Genomic DNA, 19460 nt, shown 5'->3' on the forward strand with positions numbered 1-19460 from the left:
GAAGGTCCTTTGCTGTTGTTCTGGGATTGATTTGCACTTTTCGCACCAAAGTACGATCATCTCTAGGAGACAGAGCACGTCTCCTTCTTGAGCGGTATGACGGCTGCGTGGTCCCATGGTGTTTATACTTGTGTACTATTGTTTGTACAGATGAATGTGGTACCTTGAAGATCTGACCCCTCTCTCTACCACTTTTGTATAAGGTTGCAACCGGTTATTGACTGTTATTGAATGTGTATGTTTTTACTTGATGGTCAATCACAATGAGTTGTGGCTATGTATTTTTTTTAAGTCTATTGCTTGAGCATGACACCAGACTGACTGGTTTATTTTGAAGTCTTCTGATTGAGCATTATGCCACACTAATTGGTTAATTTTGAGTTCTTATTGTTTAATTATTTTATGAATTAATACTGCAAAAAAAAAGTTTCCAGATTGCCTCGACTCTTTTTATGTTAATTGGTTATAAGAAATGAGTAATTCAAGACCGTGTACTAGCCAAGTGTGATGAAGGGTACAGAAATATAAGTTATGGATTTTGACATTTAAATGTAGTTAAAGAAGGGGTGTGGTGGTGACTTTCTGAACATGTTAAGAGTCGGAAAAAAGTTTAAAGTAATATAGAAAAATGTTGCTATTTCAGTTGGGATTGGGGTGTATTGACCAATCAGGATATTTTTGGGTGTATTTTCCCTTCAAACTTCACCAGAAACAACCAGTTCACATACCCCGGACCCCCTAGAAGGGTGTTGACACTGGAACCCAATGACCCTGACCCCCCCCCCCCCATATCTGACACAAAGTTAGGCCCTTGCCTCAACTCATGTCTCTCATTCATCTCCCTCATTCAATCACTGCTGGGATCCCTTCTCAACACGGTGTAAGTAGCCCTCACATTCCCATTCCCCTTAATATTCTACTATAAAAAATGTTTTAGGTAAAAGTGATTTATGTCTTTGACGATTTTTTAAACATGCTTTGTGTCTCTGTGCGTGCCCCTGTCTGTGCCTATATCGTGGGTCTCCCATCCTCATAAATGTATTTTTCAATTCACCAGCCTCCACCGATACGCACGCACACACACACACACACACACACACACACACACACACACACACACACACACACACACACACACACACACACACACACACACACACACACAGATTCCCAAATGTATTCAGAGACACACACTCCCTCTGACACAAACAAACATTCTGGTCCTGCCCATACTTCACACGCTGATCTCACAAACACACCCAGAGAGCCTCCTTGATGATTCATTCATTGTGCAACATTAGAATTGGACAGTTTCACTGTAATAGTCCAGGGGAGATTCATGAAGACAAAGGGAATGCAGCCAGTGGTCTCTGACAGTTAGATATTACTTATTACACAGAGGTCGAGATGAGTGTAAATCAATGTTGTTTCCAGGCCTGTGAGGGAGTTAGGAAAATATAGTTGTTTGCCAGGGAATGCATCGGCCCAGTACAGGGAGTTAAAATATGATCTTACTTCCTGGCTTGCACACACATTCGCACGCACACACATGCCTGCGCAAGTGAGATTTGGTTGGGTGGGCCCCACCTTCCAGCAAAACATTTTAGTTGACCCCTCTTGACCCCTCTTGACATTTCCATGAAGGCCTGATTCACGTAGTCTCCTCTGAACAGTTGATGTTGAGATGTGTCTCTTACTTGAACACTGTGAAGCATTTATTTGGGCTGCAATTTCTGATGCTGGTAACTCTAATGAACTTATCCTTTTGGGGTGGCAGGTAGCCTGGTGGTTAAGAGCATTGGTCCAGTAACCCAAAGGTTGCTAGACCGAATCTCCAAGCTGACAAGGTAAAAATAGCTCATTCTGCTGCTAAAACAAGGAAGTTAACCCACTGCTCCTAGGCCATCATTGTAAATAAGAATTTGCTCTTAACTGACTTGCCTAGTTAAATGAAGGTTACACATCCTCTGCAACAGCGGTAAATCTGGGTCGTCCTTTCCTGGGTCGGTCCAATTAAGAGCCAGTTTCATCACAGCTCTTGATGGTTTTTGAATGTGCAAAACCCTACCTTGTCACAACACAGCTGATTGGTATTAAGAAGGAAAGAAATTCCACAAATGTACTTTTTACAAGGCACACCTGTTAATTGAAATGCATGGTTCAGAGAATGCCAAGAGTGTTCAAAGCTGTCATAAATACTTTGAAGAATCTCAAATATAAAATAAATTTAGATTTCTTTAACACTTTTTTGGTTACTTCATGATTCTGTATTTGTTATTTCATAGTTTTGATGTATTTACTGGTATTCTAGAATGTATTCATCATTTGCTTTGAGACTCGAACTTTAGCTCAGGTGCATCCTGTTTCCATTGACCATCCTTGGGATGTTTCTTCAACATGATTGGATTCCACCTGTGGTGAATTCAATTGATTGGAGGTGATTTGAAAAGGCACACACCTAAGGTCCCAGAGTTGACAGTGCATGTCAGAGCAAAAACCAACCGATTGTGTCGAGGCACTGATCTGGGGAAGGGTACCAAAAAATGTCTGCAGCATTGATGGTCCCCAAGAACACAGTGGCCTCCATCATTCTTAAATGGAAGAAGTTTAGAACCACCAAGACTCTTCCTATATATGGCTGCCCGGGCCAACTGAGCAATCGGTGGAGAAGGGCCTTTGTCAGGGAGGTGACCAAGAAACCGATAGTCATTCTGACAGAGCTCTAGAGTTTCTCTGTGGAGATGGGAGAAACTTCTAGAAGATCAACCATCTCTGCAGTACTCCCCCAATCAGGCCGTTGTGGTAGAGTGGCCAGACGGAAGCCACTCCTCAGTTAAAGGCACATGACAGCCTGCTTGGAGTTTGCCAAAAGGCACATAAAGACTCTCAGACCATGATGAAACCAATATTTAACTCTTTGGCTCAAATGCCAAGCATCGCGTCTGGATGAAACCTGGCACCTTTCCATAAGGTGAAGCATGGTGGTGGCAGCATCATGCTGTGGGGATGTTTTACAGCAGAAGTAACTGGGAGACTAGTCACCATTGAGGCAAATATGAACAGAGCAAAGTACAGAGCGATCCTTGATGAAAACCTGCTCCAGAGCGCTCAGGGTCTCAGACTGGGGGTGATGATTCACCTTCCAACAGGACAACGACCCTAAGCACACAGCCAAGACAACGCAAGTCTCTGAATGTCCCTGCGAGGCCTAGCCAGAGCCCGGACTTGAACCCAATTTAACATCTCTGAAGAGACCTGAAAATAGCTGTGCAGCATTGCTCCCCATACAACCTGACATAGTTTGAGAGGATCTGCAGAGAAGAATGGGAGAAACTACCCAAATACAGGTGTGCCAAGTTTGTAGCGTCATACCCAAGAAGACTCAATGATGTAATCGCTGCCAAAGGTGCTTCAACAAAGTACTGAGTGATAGGTCTGAATACTTACATAAATGTGATATATAAAAAAAACTGTTATTGCTTTGTCATTATGGGGCATTGTGTGTAGATTGATGAGGGGAAAAAACGATTTAATACATTTTAGAATATGGCTGAAACCTAACAGTGTTGTCAATGGTGTATTGGAGGCGAAGTCAGGTGCAGGAGAGCAGAGTATAATGAACAGACGCACTTTTATTAAAGTTCCAAAAACGAGAGCACTACATAAATCAAACGCGCTCAAAAAAAACAGATCATAAATGTAAAGCGCGTAAACTAACACCACATAAGAAGAAACAATTACACACAAAACATGATGGGAAACAGAGGGTTCAATACAAGTAGATTGATTGGGGAAATGAAAACCAGGTGTTTATGGAAACAAGACAAGACAAATGGATATATGAAAAATGGAGCGGTGATGGCTAGAAAGCCGGTGACGTTGATCGCCGAACGCCGCCCGAACAAGGAGAGGAGCCGACTTCAGCTGAAGTCGTGACAGTACACCCCCCTTGACGCGCGGCTCCAGCGGCACTGACACCGGCCTCGAGGACGACCCGGAGGACGAGGCGCAGGACGATCCAGCCGGCGACGGTGAAAGTCCCGCAGCAGTTCAAGATCCAAAACATCTGCAAACGGAACCCAGCACCTCTCCTCCAGTCCGTACCCCTCCCACTCCATGAGGTACTGAAGGCCCCCCACCCGACGCCTCGAATCCAGGATGGAACGAACGATGCACGCCGGGGCCCCCTCGATGTCCAAAGGGGGCGGAGGGACCTCCCGCACCTCAGATTCCTGGAGCGGACCAGCCACCACCGGCCTGAGGAGAGACACATGGAACGAGTGGTTAATACGATAATCAGAAAGTAGCTGTAATCTATAACATACCTCGTTCACCCTCCTCAGGACTTTGAATGGCCCCACAAACCACGGACCTATCTTCCGGCAGGGCAGGCCGGAGGGGCAGGTTACGGGTCGAGAGCCAGACCTGGTCCCCCAGTGTTTGTCTCACTGGGGTGACGGTCCGCGCTGGCTTTCTGGCTATGCGTGGCTCGCTGGAGATGGACACGGGCGGCCTCCCATGTCTCCTCCGCGCGCCTAAACCAGTCGTCCACCGCAGGAGTCTCGGTCTGACCCTGATGCCACGGTGCCAGAACCGGCTGGTACCTCAATACGCACTGAAAGGGGGGAGGTTAGTGGAGGAGTGGCGACGCGAGTTCTGTGCCATCTCGGCCAAGGGCACACATCCTGGTTGACTGTCTCTACCTGCCCTTTACTCTCGGGGTGAAAACCTGAGGTAAGGCTAATTGAGACCCCCAGACGTTCCATAAACGCCATCCAAACTCTCGACGTGAACTGGGGACCCCGATCCAACACTATATCCTCAGGCACCCCGTAGTGCCGGAATACGTGTGTAAACAGGGCCTCCGCCGTCTGTAGAGCTGTAGGGAGACCAGGCAGAGGGAGGCGACGACAGGACTTAGAAAACCATCCACAACGACCAGGATCGTGGTATTTCCTTGTGAGGGAGGAAGATCCATTAGGAAATACACTGACAGATGAGACCAAGGTCGTTGTGGAACAGGTAAGGAATGTAACTTACCTCTGGGCAGGTGTCTCGAAGCATTACACCGGGCACACACTGAGCAGGAGGAAACATAAACCCTCACGTCCTTGGCCAAAGTCGGCCACCAGTACTTCCCAGTCAGACAGCGTACCGTCGGACCGATCTCCGGATGACCAGAGGAGGGAGATGTGTGGGCCCAACAGATCAACTGGTCACGGACAGCAGACGGAAAGTACATACGCCCAACGGGACACTGGAGGGGAGCGGACTCTGTACGCAACGCCTGCTCGATGTCCGCATCCAGATCTCACACAACCGGCGCTACCAGGCAGGAGGCCGGGAGTATGGGAGTTTGATCCATGGGCCGCTCCTCTGTGTCATACAGCAGGGACAGTGCGTCTGCCTTCTTATTCTGGGAACCTGGTCTGTAGGACAGGGTAAACCCAAAACGGGTAAAGAACATGGCCCACCTTGCCTGATGAGGATTCAGTCTCCTCGCTGCCCGGCTGTACTCCAGGTTGTGGTGGTCAGTCCAGATGAGAAAAGGGTGTTTAGCCCCCTCAAGCCAATGTCTCCACGCTTTCAACACTTTATCCACAGCCAACAACTCCCGGTCCCCCACATCACAGTTACACTCCGCTGGGCTGAGCTTCTTCGAGAAGAAAGCACAGGAGCGGAGTATCGGTGGCGTGACCGAGTGCTGTGAGAGCATGGCTCCTATCCCAGCGTCGGACGCGTCCACCTCTACTATGAACGCCAAAGAGGGATCCGGATGGGCCAAAACTGGAGCCGAAGTAAACAGAGCTCTTAGTTGCCCAAAAGCCCTGTCCGCCTCAGCCGACCACCGCAACCTTACAGGACCCCCCTTCAGCAGTGAGATAATGGGCGCAGCAACCTGGCCAAAACCCCGGATAAATGTCCGGTAGTAATTGGCAAACCCTACTTCCTTTACCGTGGTGGGAGTCGGCTAATTACGCACGGCTACAATGCGGTCACTCTCCATCTCCACCCCTGATGTGGAATTGCGATACCCTAGGAAGGAGACGGCCTGCTGAATGTACAGGCATTTCTCAGGCTTGATGTACAGATCATGCTCCAACAGTCATCCAAGAACCTTGAGCACCAAGGACACATGCTCGGCACGGAGTAAACCAGAATGTCATCGATATACACCACTACACCCTGCCCATGCAGGTCCTTGAAAATCTTGTCTACAAAGGATTGGAAAACTGATGGAGCATTCATCAACCCGTATGGCATGACGAGGTACTCATAATGCCCTGTGGTGGTACTGAACGCTGTCTTCCACTCGTCTCCCTCCAGGATACACACCAGATTATATGCACTCCTGAGATCCAGTTTCGTGAAGAAGCGCGCCCCATGCATTGACTCAATCGCCTCAGAGTGATTTGATTCAGACCTCTTTAGTCAATGCACGGGCGTAAACCTCCATCCTTCTTCTTCACAAAAACGAAACTCGAGGAGGCAGGTAAAGTAGCGGGCTGAATGTACCCCTGACGCAGGGATTCAGAGACATATGTATCCATAGCCACCGTCTCCGCTTGCGACAGGCGATACACGTGACTCCTGGGAAGCGCAGCGTCTGCCAGGAGATTTATCGCACAATCCCCCCATCGATGAGGTGGTAATTGAGTCGCCTTCTTTTTACAGAAGGCAAGAGCCAAATCGGCATATTCTGGGGGGATGTGCACGGTGAAGACCTGGTCTGGACTTTCCACCGTGGTAGCACCAACAAAAACCCCTACACGCCTCCCCAAGCACTCTCGCGACCACCCCGTGAGAGCCCTCTGTTGCCAGGAAATAGTGGGGTTATGCAGAGCCAACCAAGGAAGACCTAGTACCACAGGAAATGCAGGAGAGTCAATGAGAAAGAGACTGATTATCTCCTCATGATTCCCCTGCATAACCATGGCCAATGAGATGGTGGCCTCCTTGATTAGCCCGGACCCTAATGGTCGACTATCTAGAGCATGTACCGGGAAGGGCCTAACTATAGGAAAAATGGGGAACCCTAACCTAATGGCTAATGCTCTGTCGATAAAACTCCCAGCTGCGCCTGAATCGACGAGCGAATTATGCTGGGAATGTGGGGAAAACTCAGGGAAACAAACAGGCACAAACAGTTGATCAACAGAGGCACGCCAGAGTGCCCTGCCTGTTGCCTCGACTCGCAGAGGTACCAACACAGCACCGACCAGCAGTGTGTCCTCTGCGGCCACAGATGGCGCACGTGATGGCTCCTCCCCTAACTCCATGGGTACCGGAGCAGGGGTGCTGGAAGATGGAAACGACATCTGGACGTCCGCGGGTGACCAGCAGTTTATCCAACCGGATGGACAAATCCATCAGTTGGTCAAAGAAAATGGTGGCATCCCTGCAGGCCAGCTCACGTCGGAAGTCCTCTCGTAGGCTGCATCGATAGTGGTCAATGAGGGCCCTGTCGTTCCAGCTTGCTCCGGCGGCCAAGGTCCGGAATTCCAGGTCGAAGTCCTGGGTGCTCCTCGTCCCCTGTCTCATGTGGAAGAGCATCTCCCCACGGCGAGTGAACTCCTCGAAGTGGTCTGGCGCCGTGTCTCCTTCTCTCCACACGGGAATTGACCACTCCAGCGCTCTTCCTGTGAGGCAGGAGACGAGGGAGGCCACTCTCTCCCCTCCTGAGGGAGCTGGGTGCACAGCGGTCAAGTAGAGGTCCAGTTGTAACAAGAATCCCTGGCACTGTGCTGCCGTTCCATCACACTCCCTGGAAAAGGAGAGACGTATCCCACTGGAATTCTCTCCGGATGGAACGGGTGGAGACAACCCTGGTTGTGCTGGTCGAGGCACTGGAGTGACTTCCTGTCTCTCCCAGCGGTCCATGGTCTGGACAGCTCGATCCATCATGGCACCTAGATGATGTAACATGGCCGAATGTTCCTGGACTCGCTCCTTGACTCCTCTAACCGGGGTACCTGCTCCTGCTGATTCCATTAGACGTGTACAATTCTGTCAATGTTGTATTGGAGGCAAAGTCAGGTGCAGGAGAGCAGAGCATAATGAACAGGCACACTTTTATTCCAAAACCGAGAGCACTATATAAATCAAACGCGCTCAAAAAAACTGAACATAAAAGTAAAGCACGTAAACTAACACCACATAACATTAAACAATTACACACAAAACATGATGGGATGATGGTGCTATTAATATAGGTAACGATTGGAGGACAGAGGAGCCTCTTAAAGAAGAAGTTACAGGTCTGTAAGAGCCAGAAATCTTGCTTGTTTGTAGGTGACCAAATACTTATTTTCCCCCATAATTTGCAAATAAATTCATTAAAAATCCTACAATGTGATTTCCTGGATTTCTTTTCTCATTTTGTCTGTCATAGTTGAAGTGTACCTATGATGAAAATTACAGGCCTCTCTCATCTTTTTAAGTGGGAGAACTTGCACAATTGGTGGCTGACTAAATACTTTTTTTGCCCCACTGTATATGTATACTGTATATGGTTGAGTGCCTCCTAGCGTCTTATATCGCTTATGCCTGGGGTTTGGCCTCCACACACACGCACACACACAGTGTGACTAAAACAACATGATATTTACTGTAAGTAACGATAGACAGCTCATTTCTCTATATATGACACAGCTTCGGGAAAGAGGAAGTCCCATTTCTCGCTCCCCCAACCACTTCCCCACCCCCGACACCCCTCACATGGCTATTGCTTTAAATTTCCAATGTGTCACTGGAAATTCTAACCACAACATATTCTCAAGGACCTAATAATTTATAGGAAAGATCTAAAACAATGCAGTAAAACTAAACAAATTTGTCCAGACAGCTGATCATAAGTTTGAATCTAAGGTACAGTCAGTCAGTCAGTCAGTCAGTCAGTCAGTCAGTCAGTCAGTCAGTCAGTCAGTCAGTCAGTCAGTCAGTCTGTCTGTCTGTCTGTCTGTCTGTCTGTCTGTCTGTCTGTCTGTCTGTCTGTCTAGTGCACACTGGGCAGTGCAGGCACAATAAACTCTGATGCCCTCGACCTGGGTGGCATGGCTGCGGGCACTGGGTGCCCAGACAGTTCCCTGTATGCTCACGGTGTACTGATTACTTAATTGCCAAGAGACAGTCACCCACAATGCCCTCTGATAGCATCAGGACTTTTCCCAAATCCATGCTACTCTATGGAATTCCTCTTTCTTAGTGAAAAGTATATGTTTTGGTTTGTTGAAGAACTGTTCAACCAGTTTTTTCACAAAAAAATGTTTTCTTTGTGGTCACAATTTTTTTTAGAATTGCTTTGTGATATCGATGTCTCTGTGTTTGTGGTGTGTGTTGGTGGGTGGATGTGTGTGTTTGTGTGTGTGTGTCTAATAACTTGAAACTTGAAACTGTCTGTCTGTCTGAATGTGTGTGTGTGTGTGTGTCCCTCTCCCTCAGTCTGTAGTATCTCTGTGTGTGAGTGTACAATGCAGGGCTGTATAGAGAGCTGAGGAAAGGGGGAGTCATGAGAACCTGGGTGACTGCCAGACGACCCTGAAATGACCCCTGACTTCATCAGACAGAGAGACAGACAGAGTGAGTAAGAAAGATAGAGGGAGAGAGAGGGGCAATTCAGAGCTTCCATTCTACTCCCCCTCTCCCTTGTCACCTTTTCTGCGGCACACACTTGTTGCAGCCTTGTAAGCCTGGCGCCTTCTGGGCACGGATATTAGGGCATTAGGGATGAAAGGGTAAGGGCCGCCACCCTGACTCCCTTGAGTTTGTGTGTCTCTCTCATTCCCTCAATCACATGTTTGTCGGTATGTATCTCTCTCTCTCTCTCTCTCTCTCTCTCTCTCTCTCTCTCTTACTAGTTACCTGTCAAAAACTGTAATCAATAATGTAACTTTTGGATTACCCAAATTCAGTAATGTATTCTGATTACATTCCATTACTTTTAGTATACTTAACCGGTCAGAGGCATTAGAAGAAGACAAATGTATGTTACCAATTGAACCACATCTATTGCAGGATAAATCAATGTTGAAGTTTACATAGCTGGCCATATATGGATGTTACATTTTTTGTGTCATGGAGGACTATTTATTGAAAAATAAATACTGAACACTACTGAAAACTGCTATTTACATGTGAAAAATGGCATATTCAACATTTGCTATAGGCCTATTGTTAAACTTTTTATTGGTGACACTTTAATATCTTGATACAGATTTAACAATAAAAAAAAAACGTTTTCCCGCCTCTGTTTTTGTAAAAAAAAACTGAGGGATGGGCCCTGAGAAATGTAACCACTCTCAGATTAATAGACAGACCTATGAATGCAAGGACTGACCATCCATGATATCAAAATGATTGTTTTAACCATGTTTTTAGGCTATATAGTGTTGTTTTTTTCTACATTTACAACGTTTACAAACGTTGGAGAAAAACAAGCTTATATTTTGTCGTAAAGTGTGACAGTTGAACTAAGCTCATGAGACATTTATAAGTTATGGATGGAAAAGTGAATGGATGTAGCAACTACAGATTGCCCCTTTTAAGTCTATCAAAAGTGTGCTAGTGTCACGAATTCCGCCGAAGATGGTGCCTCTTCCTGTTCGGGTCGGTGCTCGGCGGTCCGCGTCGCCGGCCTACTAGCTGCCACCGATCCCCTTTTCTGTTTCAGTTAGTTTTGTCTGATTAGTTTCACCTGTTTCTTGTTTGGGTTTTGTTTTGGGCTATTTAAACCCGGTAGGCCACCCAGCTTTTGTGCGGGCTTGTTTTTCTGTTCATGGTGTGTGGATGATTGTGGATTCCGTTTTTCGTCCTGTTTGTTGGACTGGGTATTTATGCGCCCTTGTGTTTGGCGTGACCATTACTCTGTTCTTGGAATAAAGATCCACGTTTTGAACTACCCTGCTCTCTGCGCCTGACTCCTCCACCCACTACTCCTAGAAGCCATGACAGCGAGTTTGAACATGTGTCCATTAGGCCTGTGGATTAAATGTTTTTATCAGCATGAATTAGATTGAGCAATAAAAGCCCCACTTTTATTCCATAAACTGGAATCCGCACTGTGCAGCTGTTGCAAGAGTGCATTTTTCACTGGCTGTCCACTGGTTTCAAAAACAATGATTGATAGGCAGCTTAAACCTCTTGAATTCAATCATTATTGGGTTCAAATACACGTTTAGATTTGTGAACAGCCATCCACAACAACCACAATCCGTAAGGCGCAAACAGCTAAATGAGAGAGCAACAGTGTAATTCACATCAATTCGCTATGTAGATAACAATAATGAGTGATGTCGGTATCGCCGTAGACTACACCACTGCTGTCATCCTTACCTCAACTATTCAAGTTGGATAATCTTTGGAATGCCGACAGCAGTCGTATCACTGGAAAACATAGCTTGGACTGTAGCCTACAAAAGCCTATTCCTGCTCTTTGCCCGCGATCCATCAAACCCATTTGTTGTGTGATCATAGTGGTCTCTGACTTGTGGTCAGATACGCTCAGGTGGAGCAAACTTAAACTTGCGCCTTCTTTCAATGCTGATATGAATGTCATTGAGAAAAAAGAGAAGTGTCAAAGATTTTTTTCTCGTAATGCTCCTTTCTGAATTTAAAAGTAATCCTCAAAATCAAGTTTTTCAAAAGCATCTGTAATGTGATTACATTTTTTTTGCTGGTAACGTAACGAATTACAGTTAAAAAAATGTTGTAATCCATTACTCCCCAACCCTGCACATACACACACACCACAGGAGGTTGGTGGCACCTTAATTGGGGAGGACGGGCTCGTGGTAATGGTTTAAGCGGAATAGGTGGAGCGTTATCAAATACATCAAACAGATGGTTTGACGCCATTCCATTTGCTCCGTTCCAGCCATTATTATGAACCGTCCTCCCCTCAGCATCCTCCATTGACACACACAAACACACACACACACAAACGCAGTACATGATGGATCCATGGAAAAGAAAAACACCATCAGACAGTAAATGGACATAATGATGGGACGGACATAAGTGTGATTTAGGTGATAGCTCTGACTGTCACTAGATAATCCTGGAGCTCCATCCTCAGTGAAACCAACATTTCCCTGCCTGTCAGCTGCTTGCTCTCTATCTGCTCCATAGTCAGGGCTCTGTCTCTGGGGACACACTTGCTCTCTCCCCTCACAAGGTGTTGACAGTCTGTTAACACAGTACTCAGCGGGGTCCCTGGTAACACATCTCTCATTTTCTCACATTCTCTTTATCTCTTGCAGGCTATGCTAGCTGGCCACACAGCCAGCTGAGCTAGACCCATTAGGTCACTGGCTCCAAGTCTTACGCAGGCAATGTATGTTTACATTAGTTGTGAGTTAATATATGTCTTGTTCTCCCATTGGATAGTCTGTCTTGTTTAGATCGCATCATATCCCATATACCGTGCCTTGCGAAAGTTTTCGGCCCCCTTGAACTTTGCGACCTTTTGCCACATTTCAGGCTTCAAACATAAAGATATAAAACTGTATTTTTTTGTGAAGAATCAACAACAAGTGGGACACAATCATGAAGTGGAACGACATTTATTGGATATTTCAAACTTTTTTAACAAATCAAAAACTGAAAAATTGGGCGTGCAAAATGATTCAGCCCCCTTAAGTTAATACTTTGTAGCACCACCTTTTGCTGCGATTACAGCTGTAAGTCGCTTGGGGTATGTCTCTATCAGTTTTGCACATCGAGAGACTGACATTTTTTCCCATTCCTCCTTGCAAAACAGCTCGAGCTCAGTGAGGTTGGATGGAGAGCATTTGTGAACAGCAGTTTTCAGTTCTTTCCACAGATTCTCGATTGGATTCAGGTCTGGACTTTGACTTGGCCATTTTAACACCTGGATATGTTTATTTTTGAACAATTCCATTGTAGATGTTGCTTTATGTTTTGGATCATTGTCTTGTTGGAAGACAAATCTCCGTCCCAGTCTCAGGTCTTTTGCAGACTCCATCAAGAAAAGCAGGCCCAAACCATGATGCTGCCACCACCATGTTTGACAGTGGGGATGGTGTGTTCAGCTGTGTTGCTTTTACGCCAAACATAACGTTTTGCATTGTTGCATTGTTGTTTTGCATCTTTCACGCCCAATTTTTCAGTTTTTGATATGTTAAAAAAGTTTGAAATATCCAATAAATGTCGTTCCACTTCATGATTGTGTCCCACTTGTTGTTGATTCTTCACAAAAAAATACAGTTTTATATCTTTATGATTGAAGCCTGAAATGTGGCAAAAGGTCGCAAAGTTCAAGGGGGCCGAATACTTTCGCAAGGCACTGTATATATAAAATGATAGGTGTGGCTTTTCTAGTGGGTGATGAGTAGGTATAACCTTGGCTTCTCTCTGCCACACCACATCCGTTGTCTATGTCTCTTAGGTTTTTACAGTTTTTACAGACTTCTGAATCACTTTAAAGCTACTGGTTGAAGTGAATGTGTGTAATGATTTGGAAGTTGTGTAATCAGGTGGACTCTTTACGAGGAGACATTTCTTGGAAAATAAACAGTCATTAAAGTGCTAAAAACACAAGTAGACCTCGGAGCTGGTCAGCTGACCTCTATACCAGGCGGTGACTCCTGAACAGCTCTTCAATGGGCTACCCAGACCTCTCTTTTACACTGCTGTTACTCTCTATTCATCTATGCATAGTCACTTTAACTCTACCTACATGTACATATTACCTCAACTACCTCAACTAACCGGTGCCCCCGCACATTGACTCTATACCGGTACCCCCTTGTTATTTTAATGCTGCTATTTAATTATTTGTTACTTTTAATTTATTATATATTTTTTTTACTTATCTATTTTTTTACACTTACTTAAAAAAAATCTTAACTTCTTAAGGCATTGTTGGTTAAGGGCTTGTAAGTATGCATTTCACTGTAAGGTCTACCTACACCTGTTGTATTCGGCACATGTGACAAATACAATTAGATTTGATTTGATTTGCAGCAGACCACAGGACAATTCACGCCAGCTTCTGGTTCTGTGTTTCTGTGCTCCCATCAGAGATTTTAAGAACCTCCATCCGAAGTAGCAATTCAGATAATTAGCCTTGCCCAAGTGTGAGCTGAGAAAAGCAAGTGTTACTGGTTTTTGGAAATGTGTGTGTGTGAGGGTTGCCTGCCTACCCAAACTCCTTGCTCCGGCCAAACGCTATGCCACACCCACAGATGTTAGAGTTGCTTCTTTGCAATGAGTCTGGATCTGAATAGCTCCCGATTTCTAGAATGCAAACACATTCTAACCAATTTTAAAAATTCACCATTGGCTTTGATACTCTGATCGGTTAGAGATGATTCAATCGCTGACGACACCCCTCATTTTGACAGGGGGGTGCTTGTGTGTGTGTGAGACAGCAAAAAAAAGGTAGCGAGTGAAAGACCTAAAGAGGAAGAGAAAAAGAGGGACAGTGCAGGTAATACCACTTTCCTCTATATCCCTCCGTCCTCCCCCACCTCCAGCCCACTTGATGCCCAGATGCTAGAGGCTGGTTTTGAGAGCTCCTGTGACAGAAGACAATGCTGCTGTTGTGGGTGGGGCCTACGGGGCAAGTGCAGCCAGCAGCCACCGTGAGGTGCAAATCAAGATACACACACGCATGCACACACACGCATGCACATACACACACACACACACACACACACACATAACACACACTCCGACAGATGTTCTTCATTGAAGTGCGATTCATATGCTGATCTGGCAACAATGTCATTTCCCAATGTCCAACTGTCATCTACCTCCACCCCTGCAACTGTACCCTGTTCCTGTTCCTGTTCCTGTTTGTCTCTGACTCAGCTGTCTGTCGCTCATTAGCAGCCTTTAGCCCTGAGTAGGCGCTTTGGTCCTCTCTACCCCTGCCCCCCACAACCCCCATCTAATGCCCCCTGGCCCCCAGGCTCTACCCCAGGAAATGCCCTAATCCCCCAGGCCAATAAAACACAGATGCTGCCCCTCTCTCTGGAGACACTCCCTCGCTCTTCCTGTCCCTCACATGAATGACGCTAGGCTAGCAGTCTCTCTTCTCTCTCTTTTTCCATCTCTCTTTTCCTCTCTCTCTGCCCCCCCCCCCTACTCTCTCCTCTCTCTCTCTGTATCTCTCACTCTGTCCTTCTCCTCCTCTCCTCTCCTCTCCTCTCCTTTCCCATTTTTAACTGGCGCCAAAGCTAAAACGTTTTCCCTCTAACATGAAAACAAGCTATTTCTGACCGATCTCTCTTGATATGAAGCACATGGCAGGTCTCTTGTTTGTTTTGTGCCCAGGAGCAAGAAAGCGGTCTAGTTTATATACACAGCAATTACGCACATTCATGCATCAACAGCCACATACAAGCTAACACATACAGTGCATCCTTGGACAGACAAACGTACTCTGAACAAATAGTTAGGATCACCACACACACACCCACACACACACACAGGCACACACACAGGCACGCCCACACACGCACACACAGACATGTACAGACACAAAGTCTTTACACAGACCCATAACGTGACACATTTTGCCAGTTGGTTTGTTTTGGAGCGGTGGTTTTTGTGGATGAATGGCCCTGGTCTACTGGCAGTTAGCTGGCCTCCATGAACACAGTGTTGTAACAGGCTGGCTGTCAGCTGGGGCCCCGAATCCAATTCAGGAAATTAGGACTTTCCTACGCACTTCTCAGTTGTTGTTATCCAGACTCACCCTATACAGCTGCGTAATGGGCTTTGCAGGTGTGGTTCCCTCTTGGAGTTTTCATTCAATAGGGTTTTCAGTGCATTTTTCTTAAGCCATCCCTTTATATACTCCATGTCCATGACATGGCTCCATGTCATCTACAAGACCCTGCTAGGTAAAGTCCCCCCTTATCTCAGCTAGCTGGTCACCATAGCATCTCCCACCTGTAGCACACGCTCCAGCAGGTATATCTCTCTAGTCACCCCCAAAACCAATTCTTTCTTTGGCCGCCTCTCTTTCCAGTTCTCTGCTGCCAATGACTGGAACGAACTACAAAAATCTCTGAAACTGGAAACACTTATCTCCCTCACTAGCTTTAAGCACCAACTGTCAGAGCAGCTCACAGATTACTGCACCTGTACATAGCCCACCTATAATTTAGCCCTATCAACTACCTCTTTCCCAACTGTATTTAATTTATTTATTTATTTTGCTCCTTTGCACCCCATTATTTTTATTTCTACTTTGCACATTCTTCCATTGCAAAACTACCATTCCAGTGTTTTACTTGCTATATTGTATTTACCTTGCCACCAAGGCCTTTTTTGCCTTTACCTCCCTTCTCACCTCATTTGCTCACATTGTATATAGACTTGTTTATACTTTATTATTGACTGTATGTTTGTTTTACTCCATGTGTAACTCTGTGTTGTTGTATCTGTCGAACTGCTTTGCTTTATCTTGGCCAGGTCGCAATTGTAAATGAGAACTTGTTCTCAACTTGCCTACCTGGTTAAATAAAGGTAAAATAAATAAATAAATAAATATACAGTGTACCTTAAATCAGAATTTTGTCTACATAAAAAAAATTATAATAATAAAAAAAATGTAAGCATTTCGCTACACTTGCATTAACATTTGCTAACCATGTGTATGTGACAAATAAAATTGGATTATTTAACTAAGCAAGTCAGTGAAGAACAAATTCTTATTTACAATGACAGCCTACCCCGGCCAAACCCAGATGATGCTGGACCAGTTGTGCGCTGCCCTATGGGACTCCCAATCACGGCCGGATGTGGTACAGCCTAGTTTCAAACCAGGGAATGTAGTGACACCTCTTGCACTGAAATGCAGTACATTAGACCGCTGCGCCACTCGGGAGCCCGACAGACTAGAATACATTGAGCGAACAAATTCAGAAAATAGTAATGCCGTCTACTGCATCTTCGTCTCCGTTTCAGCACCAATTGGTACATTTAAAAATGCTCTGATCTTGTAGATTATTTAGGCAATTTTCGGTGTAAGGAAAGTTTTATGAATCAAAGTGGTAGATTGGTGTGTAGGTCTGTGAGTGTGCAGATCTACTCATGTTAACAATAATCACTTTATTGTGTTGACCTTCCAGAATGTCTGAGGGTCTGTGTGTGTGTAGTGTGAGTTGTGTGCAGACCACATGCCCTTTTGCCCTTCCAGTCTCCAAAGTGCCCTTTTGGGTGGTGGTATAACTTCCCGGTTTTGCCATTGTTGTTCAGAACCCACTGCCAGTGAGTCGTTGTGATGTCCTCAAGTTCACCTGTTGATCTTCCATGTATGGATCTCCAGCGCCTGGTTGTGCCTGTTTCCCAGTCTGCCCTGTACAGAGATCGTGGGCTCCCGGTATCCAAACATGCATGGTTTGAGAGATGAGTGTGTACAGCTAGTTAGTTACCTAGTTTAAATATAAAAATTGCTTACAATTTTTTTTAACCCTTTTTCGTGGTATCCAATTGGTAGTTACAGTCTTGTCTCATCGCTGCAACTCCCGTGGGACTCGGGAGAAGCAAAGCTCGAGAGCCGTGCGTCTTCTGAAACACAACCCAACCAAGCCGCACTGCTTCTTGACACAATGCCCACTTAACCCAGAAACACCAATGTGTCAGGGGAAACACCGTACACCTCGTGACCATGTCACCATGCACTGCACCTGGCCCACCACAGGAGTCACTAGTTCGCGATGGGATAAGGACATCCCTGCCGGCCAAACCCTCCCTCAACAAAGCTGGGCCAATTGTGAGCCACATGCTGATCTGCAACAACGTCATTTCCCAATGTCCAACTACCCTCCAACCTGCCTTTAGCTACCATGTTTCTGTTTGTTATTTTGAGCACCTACCTCCAGAAAGGTCTTTGCACGGCCCTGTGTTTGTGTGTGCGTGTGTGTATTGCGCATGTGCACGTGTGCGCTTGGATGTGTGTGCACTTGGATGCACGAGAATGTCCATATTATGTTTGTCACTTCCGGTATTTCTACCCAAGTTTCCTTGTGACCAAAATCCCCACTGATTAAGTTGTAGAGAGTATGTGTGTGTTGACAGAAGCACCCTGCTTTGAACACCCAATGGGAAAAAAGGATTCCCTCTACAAAATGCTCACTGAGTCACATGGCCTCCCTCTCCCACTGTTTAACAGCTTTTCCCTTTGTTCTGCCCAGTCTGGGGTCAAAAGGTTAGGGTCCAAGGGTCACACAGACCCATTTCTGCTGGAGCAGTCAGACAAAGAGCCTCACTCACACACCAACACCCAAACACACAAAGTTGCGTGTGTACATACAGGCCCTCCTGACCTCCACACTTCATTAAGAGTTGGGGGAGTAAACCAAAGAGACTGTGTTCTCTTCATTAATACGTTGTTTTCTTTCCTGGGTGCTTGAGGGGCCCCTTGAGGGTTTCCATTGGGGCCCCTAGCCCCCCGGCCGGGCCCCCTGGCTCTGTGCAGCTGTTTGAGCCAGTGACCCAGGACCGGTCCAGATGGGCTGCAGGCCCATGCCAGCTCTAAGGGCCTCTTTGACTCACACTCCGTCCAAATAGTTCCATGATTGTAAAGTTGCGTTTGTTCTCAAAACACTCGCTCTCTCCTTTTTTTTGCTCCTTTTTCCTTTGGCTTGCATTTTTCCCCTCTGGAAGTGAAGAATCAGAAACACAGCTCCATGTGTTTCTGTGTGTTTTTGCATGTTTTGGTATTCTGATACATGGGCCAGCACTCTGGGCTGATCCCTGAGAAATGTGCCCTCAATCTTTTCATTAGATGACAGATGCAGTGGATTTATAGTCAGATGGGATGGGCTTCGACTAGGCCAATCGTCACCATCACAGGCTGCACAGTATGTACCCTTACTGGACAAACCAGTCATGCTTACGAAACTATTCTCTACATTGTGCATTTCAGACACGAAACGCCACATATTCGTTTAACCACTTATTAGAAAAGATTATAGTACATGCACAACATTATCGTGGCGTAAGGCTCTGTTCCTTCTTGGTAGCTCACCACCAGAGTGTGCATCGATTTTATACACCTGTCAGGAATGGGTGTGGCTGAAATAGCCAAATCCAGTCATTTGAAGGGGTGTCCACATACTTTTGTAGATACAGTGCATTCGGAAAGTATTCAGACCATTTTCCTTTCTCCAAATGTTGTTACGTTTTACGTTGTAAAAGGCACATGACAGCTCGCTTGGAGTTTGCCAAAAGGCACCTAAAGGACTCTCAGACCATGTTAAACAAGATTTTCTGGTCTGAGGAAACCAAGATTGAACTCTTTGACCTGAATGCCAAGTGTCACGTCGAGAGGAAACCTGGCACCATCCCTACGGTGAAGCATGGTGGTGGCAGCATCATGCTGTGAGAGGGTTTTTCAGCGGCAGGGACTGGGAGACTAGTCAGTAACGAGGGAAAGATGAATGGAGCAAAGTACAGAACCCTGAAGAAAACCTGTTCCAGAGCGC

General features: G+C 46.0%; 1 long non-coding RNA gene across 4 annotated transcripts in view; it reads right to left on the bottom strand.

The window, feature by feature from the left end:
- Positions 1 to 19460, bottom strand: part of LOC149972488 (uncharacterized) — an 86727-nt gene that overhangs the window by 59297 nt on the left and 7970 nt on the right. The window contains exon 3 of one of the 4 annotated variants that reach the window (XR_016490938.1): positions 3615 to 4257. The exons of the other annotated variants lie outside the window; for them this stretch is intronic. This is a non-coding gene — a long non-coding RNA (uncharacterized LOC149972488). Of the gene's footprint in view, positions 1 to 3614; positions 4258 to 19460 lie in introns of those variants that run through there. 4 annotated transcript variants of the gene reach the window in all.

This window comes from Oncorhynchus mykiss, chromosome 23 (assembly GCF_057628025.1).
Source record: "Oncorhynchus mykiss isolate SJ-2025 chromosome 23, ASM5762802v1, whole genome shotgun sequence".
Lineage (NCBI taxonomy): Eukaryota > Metazoa > Chordata > Actinopteri > Salmoniformes > Salmonidae > Oncorhynchus > Oncorhynchus mykiss.